We start from the raw sequence: 17,665 nt of genomic DNA, 5'->3' as shown, positions 1-17,665 counted from the left end.
TTTGTGTGGATCACAACAAACTGTGGAAAATTCTTCAAGAGGTGGAAATACCAGACCACCTGACCTGCCTCCTGAGAAATCTATATGCAGGTCTAGAAGCAACAGTTAGAACAGGATATGAAACAACAGACTGGTTCCAAATTGGGAAAGGAGTACGTCAAGGCTGTATATTGTCACCCTGCTTATTTAACTTACATGCAGAGTACATCATGAGAAACGCTGGGCAATATGAAGCACAAGCTGGAATCAGGATTGCCGGGAGAAATATCAATAACATCAGATTGTCAGCAATGAATACAGATGATACCACCCTTATGGTAGAAAGCGAAGAGGAACTGAAGAGCCTTTTGATGGAAGTGAAAGAGGAGAGTGAAAAAGTTGGCTTAAAGCTCAACATTCAGAAAACTAAGATCATGGCATCTGGTCCCATCACTTCATGGCAAATAGATGGGGAAACAATGGAAACAGTGAGAGACTTTATTTTGGGGGTCTCTAAAATCACTGCAGATGGTCACCGAAGCCATGAAATTAAAATATGCTTGCTCCTTGGAAAAAAAGCTATGACCAATCTATACAACATATTAAAAAGCAGAGACATTACTATACCAACAAAGGTCCATCTACTCAAAGCTTTGGTTTTTCCAGTAGTCATGTACGGATGTGAGAGTTGGACTATAAAGAAAGTGGAGCGCTGAAGAATTGGTGCTTTTGAACTGTGGTGTTGAAGAAGACTCTTGAGAGTCCCTTGGACTGCAAGGAGATTAAACCAGTTAATCCTAAAGGAAATCAGTCCTGAATATTCATTGGAAGGACTGATGCTGAAGCTGAAACTCTAATACTTTGGCCACCTGATATGAAGAACTGATTCATTTGAAAAGACCCTGATGCTGGGAATGATTGAAGGCAAGATGAGAAGGGGATGACAGAGGATGAGATGTTTGGATAGCATCACCGACTTCATGGACATGAGTCTGAGTAAACTCCAGGAGTTGATGATGGACAGGGAAGCCTAGTGTGCTGCAGCCCATGGGGTCACAAAGAGTCAGACACGACTAAGTGACTGAACTGAACTGAGAAGATTAAAATATATTTACAGTAATAAAATTTGAATACTAATAAATCACATGATAGTAATCTGATTAAAATGAAACTATCTACTTTTTTAGAATCATAGCCAGTTTTTTAGGAAATATGACCACCTGAAACAGGTTGTAACTGTCTTATTATTGTGATTGTTATCTTGTTATTTCTACACTTACCCTGCCAATTAAGTAGGAGTGGATTTTAGTATCCTTATTTTAGAACTTAGAACCAGAAGAACAAAGTTGCATGTTAACAAAGCAATTCATTTAGAAATAAAGTCATGAAAGTATCCTTCAGACTTAAAAATCTAAAATTATTGATATCACACTAATGACTAAACATGATCCATAATTCTTAGAATATTTTTCTTATTGTAGGACTTTTATACTGTAACAACAGAGGAAAATATTTTATAAAATATTTTGGAAAAATAATTTATAAGAATCTATTGAAAGTATTTTTGCTTATATTTTTGTTGCTAGACATAACACATGTTCATTTTTATTAAAAAACTTATAAATACAGAAAAGTGAGATAAATCTAAAAGAAGAAAAAAAATCCTAGTATTGAAAAATACACTGTGTTTTAATGTTGATATTCTAACTAGTACTGGTACCAAGATTAAATGGTATATTTACCCTTTGTTGAAGAACATTTGTTCTTTAATTACGATATTTTGTTGGTACAGTCTACCTGTTAAGGTTCCTGTTTCTATATAGGAAAAAATGCATTTTGAAAGTTGAAGCCAAAATGTCGTAATTTGCCTCTCAATTTGCCTTCTGGCAATGCTAGATTTTATAGTAATCATTTGAAAAATTTTCAAGTCACATCAGTGTGCTTTGCCTTCAGAGAGCACACACAATTTACTTTTAACCATCCTTTCGTCATGGGGAAGATTAAATACAATGCATGGAGCCTGGAAAGGTGGGTGACAGCTGGGAGAGATTTCCATAGAGGCCTCAAAGCCCTTCCAAAAGATTGATTGTGCAGTGTTTTCTGCCAGTTCCTTTAGCTTTACCCAGGTTATCATCCCATCAGGAAACTTGGTGCTGGACCTCATCATGTTGCTGACAATTTAGATGACCTCAGGACATTCCTTTAATCTTCTCAAGCTTCATTCTCATTTTCAAAAGTACAAGTAAGGACTCTTAGACACTCTAATCCATCTGAAGATATTATAAAGAAAGATTCATTTGTGTTTGCGAGAAAGAAAAAAAGTTTTCACCCTTATGTTTTCCATTTGTATTGACTTAAATCAGTAAACGGACTTGCTCTGAGTGTGGTAGGAAGCATAGGCTGCCTTCTTACAACAGTGAGCATTTACTGACATGTGGCCGGTGTTTTCATTTCGGTACCAGGAAATCAAGGTAGTCTCTTTGATGTCTCGTTACACTGAATCTTATCTTTCTCAGTAAGTTTGCTTGGGAATGAATTACTGCAAATCAGTACATACTTATTTTGTGTTTTTACTCTTCCTTTAGTAGCATGACTTTCTTGATTTGGGGCTGGATAGAAAATAATGCCTCCTCAATTATTTAAACATCCCTTGTTGACGATTAGCAATAGTTAAAAAAATTATATGTGAAAGAATTTAAATCTTCTGGCTCTGTTTCCATAGCTCATTGAAACTGGCAGATGGGAACACAATAGCAACTGTGCAGCATGACTGCAACCCCAACACACACACAATACAAGTTGATAATTGGGTTCCTTATTACAGACAGGGAAGGGCCTGTTGACTTTCTCTAGTGCTGAGGAGTGTGTACAGTTACTCTGCTGTGGCGCTGGATCCATCAAGCACTGAGTGCTCTGAGAAGTGACAAGGTGACCCGCTGTAGAGGCTGGTGCCGGCTGCGCTCGTGTGAGTCACAGGGGACAGCGTTTCGGTGTTGCCCGACTGCTGTCAAAGCTTATTTCCCTCTCTGTTAACTGGTTGAAGATGTGTGTGCCAAGAGGAATTTTATCAATCAGTGGTGTATTATAAATGATTTTGTCCCTGGCCCAAGCAAGAAGAGTTCATCAATTCTTTATGGATGGATTACAGATCCCACCTTCTGTAACTTTTCATTATGTTAAAAGTTTGGAAATGAAGCACATGTTATTATTTGGAAGCATTTCATTATGCGAGGATATCAAACATTAGATTATTTGTTTCCTTTGGTCTCTGGATTATTTACTTTCTTGCATGACATTTGACACTTTGGCAAGCTAGCAATTGAAAATAACCCATTACTAGAGATTACCTTTCATTGGGAAGCAGGTGTCATATTTGATAATGAGTCAGAGTCAACTGAATCTAGGTCAACACAGGATTTAAGCAAAACTATATATGTGGAAAAACTAATGTCCTATACATACAAGATGTTTGTCTTCATGTTGTACCAACACTGTTAGTAAAACCCATACTACTTCCCAAATTGTACTTTTTGTGCACTTTCAGAATTCAAATGTATTTGTTGTATTTATACTTTTCAACTTAAGGACAGTTGTAGGTCAGGCATCTGCCCATTGAAATATTTTCATCTGAAAAACCATTAGGTGAGGGTCTAGCTTTCTTGCTGTGATTAGTGGCATTTCAGCTTCTACCCCTTTCTTGCTTCTGAAACTGGGGATGGAGAAAGCTCCCACCACAATTCATTCACTCACCCCCTACCCTGCTTTATTTTCCTCATAGAGGTCATCATTCTCTTATGTGTTTATATTCACTGGAGGAATCAACCTCTAAAAGGGCAGAAAACTTTCCATAACTTATTGCCAATCATTATTTTCCAGTCCTTAGAAAAGTGCCTGCCATGAAGCAGTTATTAAAAAATCATTAGTTATCCTGGATGGGAGGGGAGTTTGGAGGAGAATGGATACATGTCTATGTATGGTTGTATTCCTTTGCTATTCACCTGAAACTATCTCAACATGGTTAGTTGAAAATACAAAATTAAAGTTTTTTTTTTTTAAAATTAAGAAGTCATTAGTTAACAGAGTGTATAACTAATTCCCTAGTATATTCCATTTGCTTGGGAACACATTCTTACAATAAAATAATGAAGCTGTGTCTTGGATCACAGTCAGACCATAAAACATTCAAGTTAGCTATGCAGTACTACTTCAGTTAGAGTAAGGATTAAGTAGACTGGATTAGGAATTTAACCACCATTTGTAATATTTTCCATATAGTTTTAAATAAATGGTTAACAGATTATAAGTCTAGGACCACCTGTATGTGAAGAGTAGGGAAAAGATGTGCAGTAAATTTAAGCTATTTTTATTCTACTGTACTGCTTTTTGGTCCACTTTATGTTGGAGAAAATTTGAAGCTCTAACCCTTAATTGGGACAGTTGAGGGATGACAGAGTCTGAAAAACTACTTAACATTTTACATGTGGTAACAGCAGATGTTTTTTACATGAATGTTTTTAGACTTATAGGAAATCCTAACTTTTGTTGTAGTTGTATTTGTTCCAGAAATAGGATTTTCAATTGTAATATATAAATTCTGACCTCATTTTTGGTCCCTTATATATAGCATATAATGCAACAAGAATATTAAAATTGATGAAAATTTTCTTTATAATAAATAATGCTGAAGTCAATCCATTTATACCTCTTTTTGAGGGTTTGACATCTTTTATTAAATTAGTTAAATTATGCTGGAAATTATTTATAACAACAACATCTACAGAAGTTAAATATACCTGAGTTCACCCTGGAGAAAGCTTTTGACTCAGAGAAGTGGGTCCAGAAATGTGTGGAATGCTCCAATTTGGCTTCTTAGTGGATGTACTAGGGTTTTCAGGAAATTAGAGCTTTGGGGAACAGATTTATTTCATTGTTTAAGGATTGCCTTATAGGTGTTCATTCCTTTGAAATTCAGGTTTTACTGAGATGACAAAATGACTTTTTGATAATCTTAGGAGAATGTGTACTTTCTGAATTAGAAAAAAAATCTAGATTGTAGGATTAATCTTTGAAAAAAGCATCCTGACGTTAGACTTAGTGTACATACCTCCTGCTCAATGAGTGCTCACACGTATTTCACATCTTTTTAAATCTCAGCTGTAAATCCAAGTATTAATCAAATGGTGCTCCATTAAAGATTTTGAACAAATAGTTGATAGTGCATTCACTTTGCTATAAAACCATTTCAAAGGAAACCTTAGATTTTAAAGACTAAGGATCTGAGCTAGCAGATAGGCTTTCTTGCAGAAAATAAACTTACTGGCTTTTGTCGATTCCATTTTCACTCATGTACTATCTCATTATCAAAATAAATATAGCATTATTCAGATGCATTTTGGCTCTCAATAAACCATACTTTTTACTGGTGTTTTTCATCATGAACCTTGAGTAGATCAACTTCTTAAACCATTTATTTGCCTAACATCCATAACACAAATATTACAAGGAAGAAAAAAAAATGGAATGATCTGGGGTAAAAATATATTAGACCCTTTTGCTGTAGACCTTTAAGGTAGTGTCAGCAGAAAGTTTATATTTTTTTTCTGAGTTTGGAATTCATTTTAGCTTTATTTTTATTTTATATTGGGATATAATTGATTTACAATTTTGTGCTACTTTCACATGTACAGCAAAGAGATTCAACTGTACATATGCAGCAAAAAGTTTCTTAATAAATGCTGCATCTTCCAAAATTTTTGTCCCACTAAAAATGCTTAGAACTACAGGAGTCTGGGGTCTTTCTATTTCAAAATTTTGTCATTTGTTTTCTTACAGTGTTTTCAAAGCATTACCTTTATTGTTTCTGCCTGAATTTGATTATGCCAGAATTCTGTAAGGAATTGCCCAGACATGTGAGTGTCTAAGGGCTTCCCTGGTAACTCAGGAGTGTAAAGAATCCACCTGCAGTGCTGGCGACTTGGGTTCGATCCCTGGGTTGGGAAGATCCCTTGGAGAAAGGATAGGCTACCCACTCCAGTATTCTTGCCTAGAGAATTCCATGGACAGAGAAGCCTGGCAGTCTACAGTCCATGGGGTCACAAAGAGTTGGACATGACTGAATGACTTTCACATGAATGTCTAAACTTAAAAGCAAAAGGTGAAAAAAGCATATATGAATATACACAGGCCATATACCAGATATGTATATATTTCACCTTATCTCTGACTAAAGTTGTCATTTTTGTATTAATAAATGGTATTTCTATAAAATTAATTAATTAGCAATCTTAATCCATAGGTGGTATTGTTTTGGTTTAGTTGCTAAATTGTATCTGACTCTTTTGTGACCCTATGGACTGTAGTCTGCCAGGCTCCTCTGTTCATGGGATTCCCCAGTCAAGAATACTGGAGTGGGTTGCCATTTCCTCCTCCAGGGGATCTTCCCAACCAGGGACCAAACTCAGTCTCCTGCATTGGCAGATGGATTCATTACTACTGAGCCACCTGGGAAAGCTCAATCCATAGGTACTATGGGTTTAATCTTTATAAGCCTAGTTTCCTCTTGGAAGTAATGATGTCCGCTTTATTTGTTCTTGTGAGGATTAAATTAATAATGTTTGCGACATAGTTTGTACAATGTCTGGGTTATATTTAACAAGGATTGTCTCCTATTATTGCTTTTGTATTAGAGATAGTACTGTGGTTTTCATAAAACAGACTCCATAATTGAGCATTTAAAACTTCTTCAACTTAAATGGGTAGCTATTAATACTTCTAGTTGCTGACCTGCTGTGTTACCTATTTTTACCCCCTGTGTTGTGACAGTAGATGGGTAGATACAAAATCCCAGCATGGAACTGGTCCTCTTTACCCTTAATCTCTACTTCCAAGCATTGTCACCACAGCTACAGGGAACATGTCAGTGTATGTGTTCAGAACATTCCATTAGGCATCATAGCTAGTGCTTCTCTTCCGACAATGTCATTTTATGTGAACAATCCAAAGTCTAGAGGTGAAATTAGTTGGAGTGCCCATGACTCAGCCTCTTTTTTCCGGGAGTGACTCATTCTGCATTTATAGATCCCTGACTTTGTGCCATACACCACTCTAAGTGCTTGAGATACAAATGTGGATTTGCTGGGTCACTGACCCAGAGCAGCCCACAGCCTGGGCAGATAGGATGTGGCATTCATTGTAAACAGTATTGGCTTCCATACAGTCAGTGCTTTAATGTTATACCTGTCTATCAAGGAAAAGTGTGATTAAATACAATAATGTGGGCTGGCTAGACAATTTAATTCTATAATTTAGAACATATATTTCTGACCCTATATTGATGTATTTTAGCGCAGTTATTATCTCCACAATGTTCATTCCTTTTTGTTCTCTTTCAGTGTTAGGTAAGATTTCACTCTTTTGCATATCACATAAAATCTACCCTTTATGAATAAGTTAGTTGTCTGATGCATACCTTCCTTTGATTATCCTGCCAGAAACTCACAATGTGTGTAAAAACAAAAAAACCCATCACCCTCTCCTCTTGCTCAGCAGCCTGATCTGCCTTTAGCCTTCCCTGTTTCTAAGAACGACAACATCTTTATGGGGATCTGTTTGTCTCTAACCCTCAGAATTCTCTTGGCTCTTTTTCTCTGTCACATGCCTTTTCATAGCCAACCAGTTCCTAAGCCCCATAGGTTATTCAGTTCAGTTCAGCTCAGTCGTGTCCGACTCTTTGCGACCCCATGAATCGCAGCATGCCAGGCCTCCCTGTCCATCACCAACTCCTGGAGTTTACCCAAACTCATGTCCATCGAGTTGGTGATGCCATCCAGCCATCTCATCCTCTGTCGTCCCCTTTTCCTCCTGCTCCCAATCCCTCCCAGCATCAGGGTCTTTTCCAATGAGTCAACTCTTCGCATGAGGTGGCCAAAGTATTGGAGTTTCAGCTTTAGCATCAGTCCTTCCAATGAATACCCAAAACTGATCTCCTTTAAGATGGACTGGTTGGATCTCCTTGCAGTTCTTCTCCAACACCACAGTTCAAAAGTATCAATTCTTTGGTGCTCAGCTTTCTTCACAGTCCACCATAAGTTATTATACACTACTTACACACACTTATACACACAATGTTCTTGCCTGGAGAATCCCAGGGATGGGGGATCCTGGTGGGCTGCCATCTATGGGGTCGCACAGCATCGGACACGACTGAAACGACTTAGCAGCAGTAGCAGTATACACACTACCCTGGACTGAACTCAGAATTCATGCGTTGAAGCCCTAAGCCATCAATGTGACTGTTTTTAGGAATAAGGTTTTCAGAATATTCCCCTTCTTGGATCACAGCCTTGCATGGCAAAGGGGCTTGTGTAACTCAATGAAACTGTGAGCCATGCCATGCAGGGCGACCCAAGATGGATAGGTCATAGTGCAGAGTTCTGACAAAATGTGGTCTTCTGGAGGAGGCAGTGGGAACTCACTCCAGTATTCTTGTCTGTTAATGTTAAATAAGGTCACAGAGGTGGCTCCCTAATATGACAATGACTATGGGAGAAGAGAATGAGAGGGTAGCTAGCTATAAGCCTCTTACCAAAACCTGGTTGAACTGGCATCTTGATCTCAGACTTCCAGCCTCCAGAGTTTTGAGAAATATATTTCTATTGTTTAAGTCACTCAGCATATGGTATTTTGTTATATAGCCTGAGCAGTCTAAGATGCTTGCGTCTGCAGTAGTTGGAGCCTTCTTCCTTCTTTGCATCAACACTGTCTCTACGCAAACTGACGCTTCATTACCCACCACTTGGACTTCTGAAGGAGATACCTAAATGGTTTACTCTTTAATATCTTTTCATCTTGATCTAGTCTACACAGTGATGTCACTTAAATATTTTAATCATATCATTCTTGAATAGAAAACCTTCAGTGGTTCACTTTAGTGGAAAAAATTGAGTGAGTGAGTGATAGTCACTCAGTCATGTCCAACTCTTTGTGACCCCATGGACTGTAGCCTGCAGAATTCTCCAGGCAAGAATACTGGAGTGGGTTACCATTTCCTTCTCCAAGTGGGCAAAATTAAATATATTTAATTCTCTATTCTCCTCAGATTGTCATTCAAGATCGTTTCTTCCTATACAAACCCAACCTAGACTTTCACCCAATTGTTGCTCTTCTTGTGTATTATACTCCAGCTAGGTGGGGCCCCAGATATCCCTTGGTCTTTGCTTTTTTCATTACTTTTTACTGCTAAGTCCTTTCTCTGAGTCCACTGAGTTGGTCTCATTTCCATTCTGTGTCCACCTATCACAATCCTTTGCCTCCTTCAAGGCTCAATTCAAATGCACCTCTGAATCCTTATCCTTATATAATAGGATTTCATTTTTCTCCTCCTTTGTTCTCCATTGTCCCATAGCTCTTTGTTGAATTTCTTAGTGACAAAAGGTATGTTCTGCTTTGTATCATTGCCTTTTGTCTTTTGATTTTTCATAACTACCTCTATCCCACTAGATTCTAACTAAGCTTTTAGATGGCAAAGAGCTTTTGATCTTTGAAATAGTAAACAATACTATTTTTTAAACTGTTCTATATTTTAAAATATAAGGATTGTACTTATTATTAAATAATAAGCACTTAAATATATTTTTAAAAATAGAATCGATTTTTAATTTTAATTTGCATACTGTAGTATTCCCTACATTTGTATGTTTAGTGAAGCTCAAGCAGTAATTTTTCTATGACTCTGGCAGTTATAGTTTCTTTTCATTGAGAGTCTTGTGTAACTTTAAGAAGGGAGAAGTACAGAAAATGTGAAAGGTTTTTCAATTGAGAGTTGACCTTCGTAATCTAATAGCAAAAATATGTCTATTATTTTCAATTTTTGTTCTTTGTGAGATGTAAACAGGAATACTGCTGCCTGATACTGAGTTTATAATTCAACCTGACCATCACAAAATGATGTATAATAGATCGATGTAAGATTATTTCTCATTGGATAAAGAGGGGAAAGAAAGATTTAGCAATTAATTCTCAAGATTATTTTCTGACATGTTCTCTGCCTTTTTGTTGTGGAGAAAGAGACTCAGAGGATGAAGAAGTGGTGCTTTCAATATGCTGATAAGTTAAGCTGCCTAAAAGCAGATGCTGAATCCTATTGAAAAGAATTTCATTTGAGTTATGCTGAGGGCATTGTTTAGCAAAATACTACACAAGAAGTCTTGACCTCTGTGTGTGAAATGGCAGATGTTCACAGTGAGGATTGAGCCTTGGGGCAACATAAATCTTCACTATTCTGTGCCTATTTGCTCGGTAACTGGGTTGAGTGGGGAAATAAAAGGTTCAGAGAATTTTTTACAAAGCAGCTGCTCCAGGCACTGCAAATGGATGTGCTGCCCTTAAGATAAGAAAAGCAAACAAGCAAACAAAATTCCCTAGACAGTGTGAGTTCACCAGGTCAAAAATGAACACCTCTGCTCCCTCAGAACTTTTATATTACACATTTTCAATGCAAATCAGGTAGGTCAAGGATGGGGTTTTTTCCCTTATCTCTGCTAAAAGGGGAATTTTCAACCATTTCTTTACATTTGACAGCGGCATCAGAAAAGTACGACATGAAGCACCTTCATTCATTTAACAATCACTTATTGATATTCTTCTGTGTGCTAAGCCATTGGGTTCAAATACAAAGTTCACATAATTGAAATAGTACTGATATCTTGAACAGAGTTTGTGTGTCACATATGCTACACTGAAAAGAAAATAAAAATTTTTGGAGATGGGGATGGGTTGATGGGACAATGATGGGGGTAGGTCAGAATATCCTCCTAGTCACGTTTGTAGTTGTTGTTCAGTTACTCAATCGAGACTGACTCTTTGTGACCCCGTGGACTGCAGCATGCCCGGCTTCCCTGGCCATCACCAACTCCTGGACCTTGCTCAAACTCATGTCCATTGAGTCAGTGATGCCATTCAACCATCTTGTCCTTGTCATCTCCTTCTCCTCCTGCCTTCAATCTTTCCTGGCACCAGGGTCTTTTCCAGTGAGTCAGCTCTTTCCATCAGGTGGCCATTATGGATCATATAAAGCAGCCAGTTTCGTGAATTATAAAGCCTGACTTTTGAAAAATTCTACAAGTCTCATTTAGTTTTTACTTTGACAGGATGGGCTTCCCTGGTGGCTCAGCTGGTAAAGAATCTGCCTGCAATGCAGGAGACCTGGGATCTATCCCTGGGTTGGGAAGATCCCCTGGAAAAGGGAATGGCTACCCACTCCAGTATTCTGGCCTGGAGAATTCCATGGACTATATAGTCCATGGGATCACAAAGAGTCGGACACGACTGAGTGACTTTCACTTTTGACAGTATATATTTGAATATATACTCTGTGGGTAAAGAATCTACCTGCAATATGGGAGACACAGGAGATGAAGGCTTAATCCCTGGGTTGGGAAGATCTTCTGGAGGAGGAAATGACAACCCACTCCAGTATTCTTGTCTGGAGAATCCTATAGACAGAGGAGCCTGGTGGGCTATAGTCCAAAGGGTCACAAAGAGTCAGGCGTGACTGAGTGACTGAGCATGCACACATATATTTGAAAGTTTATGCAGAACAGATAAAATCCAATCTATTTGAGTCTAAAGATATCAGGATATCAATTTAGTATGCCAAAAACTCTTAGCAAGAAGCAGTTGTGATCAAATGGTACGTTGAGACTTAAAACTGCACATAAATTAACATGTGGTTCTATGCAGTCTTTCCTTGACTCCAAGCAAGTAGGGGAACCAGTTTTTCTTGGGGAATAGTGACATATGGTCACTGTGGTTAACATTATACATGTATAGTAGGCCACTCCTGGTTCTTTGTCTTTCACCCCCTGGTGTTCATGTGTACTGTTTTAGCTACCTCTTGCATGCCCAGAAGTGCACATGAACATACACACGTATGTGTACATGGACACACAGTCACATATGTTTAGTGTGTTGAACCACTGTCCTTCCCAGTCTCCTAGTATTTTTTCTCTGATTTTAAGAAAATAATTTCTCCCTCTCCTTTTATATCTCTCTCTTTACTAGTTTGTTCTAAAAAATAAAATAAAATAAAATCTCTCCTGATTTTTCTTTTCTTTAAATTTGTGGAACAAAATTGAAACAAAGTACTATGCTTAACAGAGAGTGTCCCAGACTTTCTCAGTTTATGACATTCTGAGTATGTTGGTAATTTTTTCATGGCACCCCTAGGCTGAAAGAAATACCTCACAGTTTTGTTTAATTAGCATAAAAAGTATTTAGGTATTAACATAGTCACCTTTTGAAAAAATAATGCATATAAATTGAAAGAAAAAAAAAAAACCTTTGTGTTTTATACTTAGAAACTCACAGTTACTTAATAGTGGGATATATGTGCTTGTTGGGTACTGACCAGCCTTCAAACCTAAGAGCCAGATTGGACACTCATCCTCATTTCTTACTCCACACTGGTTTTAATGCAATGTTAGTATTTGCCTTTATACCACAAACACTGTAAAAAACTGAACTTTGGGTGTAGAGTTAGATTATTTATTTGACTTTTTTCTTGTTTCTTGAGGTATGCCTGTATTGCTATGAACTTTCCCCTTAGGACTGCTTTTGGACTGCTTTTACAGTGTCCCACAGGTTTTGGGTTGTTGTGTTTTCATTTTCATTCGTTTCTATGCAAATTTTGATTTCTTTTTTGATTTATTCTGTGATTTGTTGGTTATTCAGCAGCGTGTTGTGCAGCCTCCATATGGAAATGAAGAACCCCAGGGTTAGTAGAAGGAAACAAATCTTAAAAATTAGGGCAGAAATAAATGCAAAAGAAACAAAAGAGACCATAGCAAAAATCAACAAAGCCAAAAGCTGGTTCTTTGAAAGGATAAATAAAATTGACAAACCATTAGCCAGACTCATCAAGAAACAATGGGAGAAAAATCAAATCAATAAAATTAGAAATGAAAATGGAGACATCACAACAGACAACACAGAAATACAAAGGATCATAAGAGACTACTATCAACAATTATATGCCAATAAAATGGACAACGTGGAAGAAATGGACAATTCTTAAAAAAGTACAACTTTCCAAAACTGGACCAGAAAGAAATAGAAAATCTTAACAGACCCAACACAAGCATGGAAATTGAAACTGTAATCAGAAATCTTCCAGCAAACAAAAGCCCAGGTCCAGATGGCTTCACAGCTGAATTCTACCAAAAATTTAGAGAAGAGCTAATACCTATCCTACTCAAACTCTTCCAGAAAATTGCAGAGGAAGGTAAACTTCCAAACTCATTCTATGAGGCCACCATCACCCTAATACCAAAACCTGACAAAGATGCCACAAAAAAAGAAAACTACAGGCCAATATCACTGATGAACATAGATGCAAAACGCCTTAACAAAATTCTAGCAATCAGAATCCAACAACATATTAAAAAGATCATACACCATGACCAAGTGGGCTTTATCCCAGGGATGCAAGGATTCTTCAATATCCGCAAATCGATCAATGTAATACACCACATTAACAAATTGAAAAATAAAAACCATATGATTATCTCAATAGATGCAGAGAAAGCCTTTGACAAAATTCAACACCCATTTATGATAAAAACTCTCCAGAAAGCAGGAATAGAAGGAACATACCTCAACATAATAAAAGCTATATATGACAAACCCACAGCAAACATACTCAATGGTGAAAAATTGAAAGCATTTCCTTTAAAGTCAGGAACAAGACAAGGGTGCCCACTTTCACCATTACTATTCAACATAGTTTTGGAAGTTTTGGCCACAGCAATCAGAGCAGAAAAAGAAATAAAAGGAATCCAAATTGGAAAAGAAGAAGTAAAACTCTCACTGTTTGCAAATGACATGATCCTCTACATAGAAAACCCTAAAGACTCCACCAGAAAGTTACTAGAACTAATCAATGACTACAGTAAAGTTGCAGGATATAAAATCAACACACAGAAATCCCTTGCATTCCTATACACTAATAATGAGAAAATAGAGAAATTAAGGAAATAATTCCATTCACCATTGCAACGAAAAGAATAAAATACTTAGGAATATATCTACCTAAAGAAACTAAAGACCTATATATAGAAAACTATAAAACACTGGTGAAAGAAATCAAAGAGGACACTAATAGATGGAGAAATATACCATGTTCATGGATTGGAAGAATCAATATAGTGAAAATGCGTATACTACCCAAAGCAATTTATAGATTCAATGCAATCCCTATCAAGCTACCAACGATATTCTTCACACAGCTAGAACAAATAATTTCACAATTTGTATGGAAATACATAAAACCTTGAATAGCCAAAGCGATCTTGAGAAAGAAGAATGGAACTGGAGGAATCAACCTGCCTGACTTCAGGCTCTACTACAAAGCCACAATCATCAAGACAGAATGGTACTGGCACAAAGACAGAAATATAGATCAATGGAACAAAATAGAAAGCCCAGAGATAAATCCACACACATATGGACACCTTATCTTTGACAAAGGAGGCAAGAATATACAATAGATTAAAGACAATCTCTTTAACAAATGGTGCTGGGAAAACTGGCCAACCACTTGTAAAAGAATGAAACTAGAACACTTTCTAACACCATACACAAAAATAAACTCAAAATGGATTAAAGATCTAAATGTAAGACCAGAAACTATAAAACTCCTAGAGGAGAACATAGGCAAAACACTCTCTGACATACATCACAGCAGGATCCTCTATGACCCACCTTCCAGAATATTGGAAATAAAAGCAAAAGTAAACAAATGGGACCTAATTAAACTTAAAAGCTTCTGCACAACAAAGGAAACTATAAGCAAGGTGAAAAGACAGCCTTCAGAATGGGAGAAAATAATAGCAAATGAAGCAACAGACAAACAACTAATCTCAAAAATATACAAGCAACTCCTACAGCTCAATTCCAGAAAAATAAATGACCCAATCAAAAAATGGGCCAAAGAACTAAATAGACATTTCTCCAAAGAAGACATACAGATGGCTAACAAACACATGAAAAGATGCTCAACATCATTCATTATCAGAGAAATGCAAATCAAAACCACTGTGAGGTACCATTTCATGCCAGTCAGAATGGCTGCGATCCTAAAGTCCACAAGCAATAAATGCTGGAGAGGGTGTGGAGAAAAGGGAACCCTCTTACACTGTTGGTGGGAATGCAAACTAGTACAGCCACTATGGAGAACAGTGTGGAGATTCCTTAAAAAACTGGAAATAGAACTGCCTTATGATCCAGAAATCCCACTGCTAGGCATACACACTGAGGAAACCAGAAGGGAGACACATGTACCCCAATGTTCATTGCAGCACTGTTTATAATAGCCAGGACATGGAAGCAACCTAGATGTCCATCAACAGATGAATGGATAAGAAAGCTGTGGTACATATACACAATGGAGTATTACTCAGCCATTAAAAAGAATACATTTGAATCAGTTCTAATGAGGTGGATGAAACTGGAGCCGATTATACAGAGTGAAGTAAGCCAGAAAGAAAAACACCAATACAGTATATTAACGCATATATATGGAATTTAGAAAGATGGTAACAATAACCCGGTGTACGAGACAGCAAAAGAGACACTGATGTATAGAACAGTCTTTTGGACTCTGTGGGAGAGGGAGAGGGTGGAATGATTTGGGAGAATGGCATTGAAATATGTATAATATCATATATGAAATGAGTCGCCAGTCCAGGTTCGATGCACGATACTGGATGCTTGGGGCTGGTGCGCTGGGACGACCCAGAGGGATGGTATGGGGAGGCAGGAGGGAGGAGGGTTCAGGATGGGGAACACATGTATACCTGTGGCAGATTCATTTTGATATATGGCAAAACCAATACAATATTGTAAAGTTAAATAAAATAAAATAAAATAAAAAAACACAACAAAAACTGAACTTTGAAAAGCTATGGCGTCATTGAATGGGAAGGAAAGCTGAGTGCTGAAGAATTGATACTTTTGAACTGTGGTGTTGTAGAAGACTCTTGAGAGTCCGTTGGACAGCAAGGAGCTCAAACCAGACAATCCTAAAGGAAATCAGTGCTGAATATTCATTGGAAGGACTGATGCTGAAGCTGAAGTTCCAATACTTTGGCCACCTGATGCATAGAGCTGACTCATTTGAAAAGACCCTGATGTGGGAAAGATTGAAGGCAGGAGGGGAAGGGAATGACAGAGGATGAGATGGTTGTACAGCATTACCAATTTGATAGACATTAATTTGAGCAAGCTCCGGGAGTTGGTGATGGACAGGAAAGCCTGGTGTGCTGCAGTCCGTGGGGTTGCAAAGAGGCGGAAACAACAGAGCAACTGAATTGAACTGAGCGAAGCTGAGTTCCTTCACTGTTCACCTGAAACTATCATAACATTGTTAATTGGCTATACCCCAATATAAAATAACAAGTTTTTTAAAAAAGAATTTCATTTTCAATCATTTTTTACTAGTATTTCTTTTATATTTTTAAATAAAATTGTATATATTAAAGGTTTACAACATGATTTGATATACATATACATAGTAAAGTGATTACTACAGTCAAGCTAATTAAAATATTATCTTAAATATATGAGTATTACTTTAGACTATTCTTTTCATTAAATAATCATGATTTTAGGTTAATTATCTTTTGGACTTAACCTCTGAGTCTAATAATGAACCATTTCTAACAATACCACGTGGAACATATTCGAACTTCTAACCAATCACAAACACACTTCTAGAACCTAACGATTATTTTTTTTTTAATTGGAGATTTATCCAAGGATGCTCCCTGCTGCAAGCCAAGAATCCCACTCTGTCATCGTAAAGTCATTTTTTCTACTAAGTGTTCAAAATGCAGGCTGACTTTTGGAATAAAAGTTGGGTTTGCTTTTGTCCTTGGTTTACTTTCTCGTTCCTTCCACTTGACAACACACTTCTCAGCATGATTTGGTGGCAAGATTTAGGTGTAAGAAAATAATGAGAAGATGGCTAGGTTGCTATTGGAATCGTCTTATTAGACTTTTGTTGCCTTTTAACAGATTGTCGTGTTGTTCAGTTGCTCAGTTGTGTCTAACTCTTTGCAATCCCATGGACTGCAGCAGTCAAACAGATTGTTGATCCTGCACTTTTAATCTGCAAACTGTCTGTGGATGTTAAGTTAGATTAAGGATTGAATGCATCAGTTTTATTATTTTTAGTTAAACATCTTTCAAGATAAGTGGTAGTATTTTCAGTACAGAATTTGTTTAAAAAATATTTATGCTTGAAATTTTAGATTATAAGCATAAGCATTTCTATTTTAATAGAAACTGCTGGAAATAGAATAGGATATAATTTGCACATCTAATACATGTTTTTAAATAAAATCTAGAAGATATATCAGTTTAAAGTTTCATAACTACGTAATGCCCTTGTAAATGGATGTGGATGTATTGTCAGCCAGTAAATTTTGTGTGAGGATTCAAATAACTTCATCTTCTCTTTTTATTAAAGTAAAAGACTAAATCTTTCAATTGATTTAATTTATGGTATGTTTTTCTGTTTATCTTTCAGATTTTATTGATCTGATCCAACCTGTCTTGTGACTGCTAGCTGGAATTAAGGTTGGTGATGTGTTTATATATTAAATTCTGAATAAACTGAAATAAAATAGAG

At 37.0% G+C, this 17,665-nt stretch overlaps 1 protein-coding gene across 44 annotated transcripts in view; it reads left to right on the top strand.

The window, feature by feature from the left end:
• The window catches only part of MAP2 (microtubule associated protein 2), a 298,362-nt gene that overhangs the window by 58,997 nt on the left and 221,700 nt on the right, over window positions 1-17,665 (top strand). For 43 of the 44 annotated variants that reach the window (XM_086342896.1, XM_086342878.1, XM_086342775.1 and 40 more), the window contains one exon: window positions 17,564-17,613. The exons of the other annotated variant lie outside the window; for it this stretch is intronic. The gene's annotated coding sequence lies outside the window, so the exon portion shown is untranslated. The remainder of the gene's footprint in view (window positions 1-17,563; window positions 17,614-17,665) is intronic. 44 annotated transcript variants of the gene reach the window in all.

This window comes from Bos grunniens, chromosome 2, assembly GCF_055505025.1.
Source record: "Bos grunniens cultivar Pamir isolate PY7600 chromosome 2, Bosgru_T2T1.0, whole genome shotgun sequence".
NCBI classification, from domain to species: domain Eukaryota; kingdom Metazoa; phylum Chordata; class Mammalia; order Artiodactyla; family Bovidae; genus Bos; species Bos grunniens.
The sequence above is the reverse complement of the archived record's forward strand: the minus strand, read 5'-3'. Positions and strand labels throughout refer to the sequence as shown.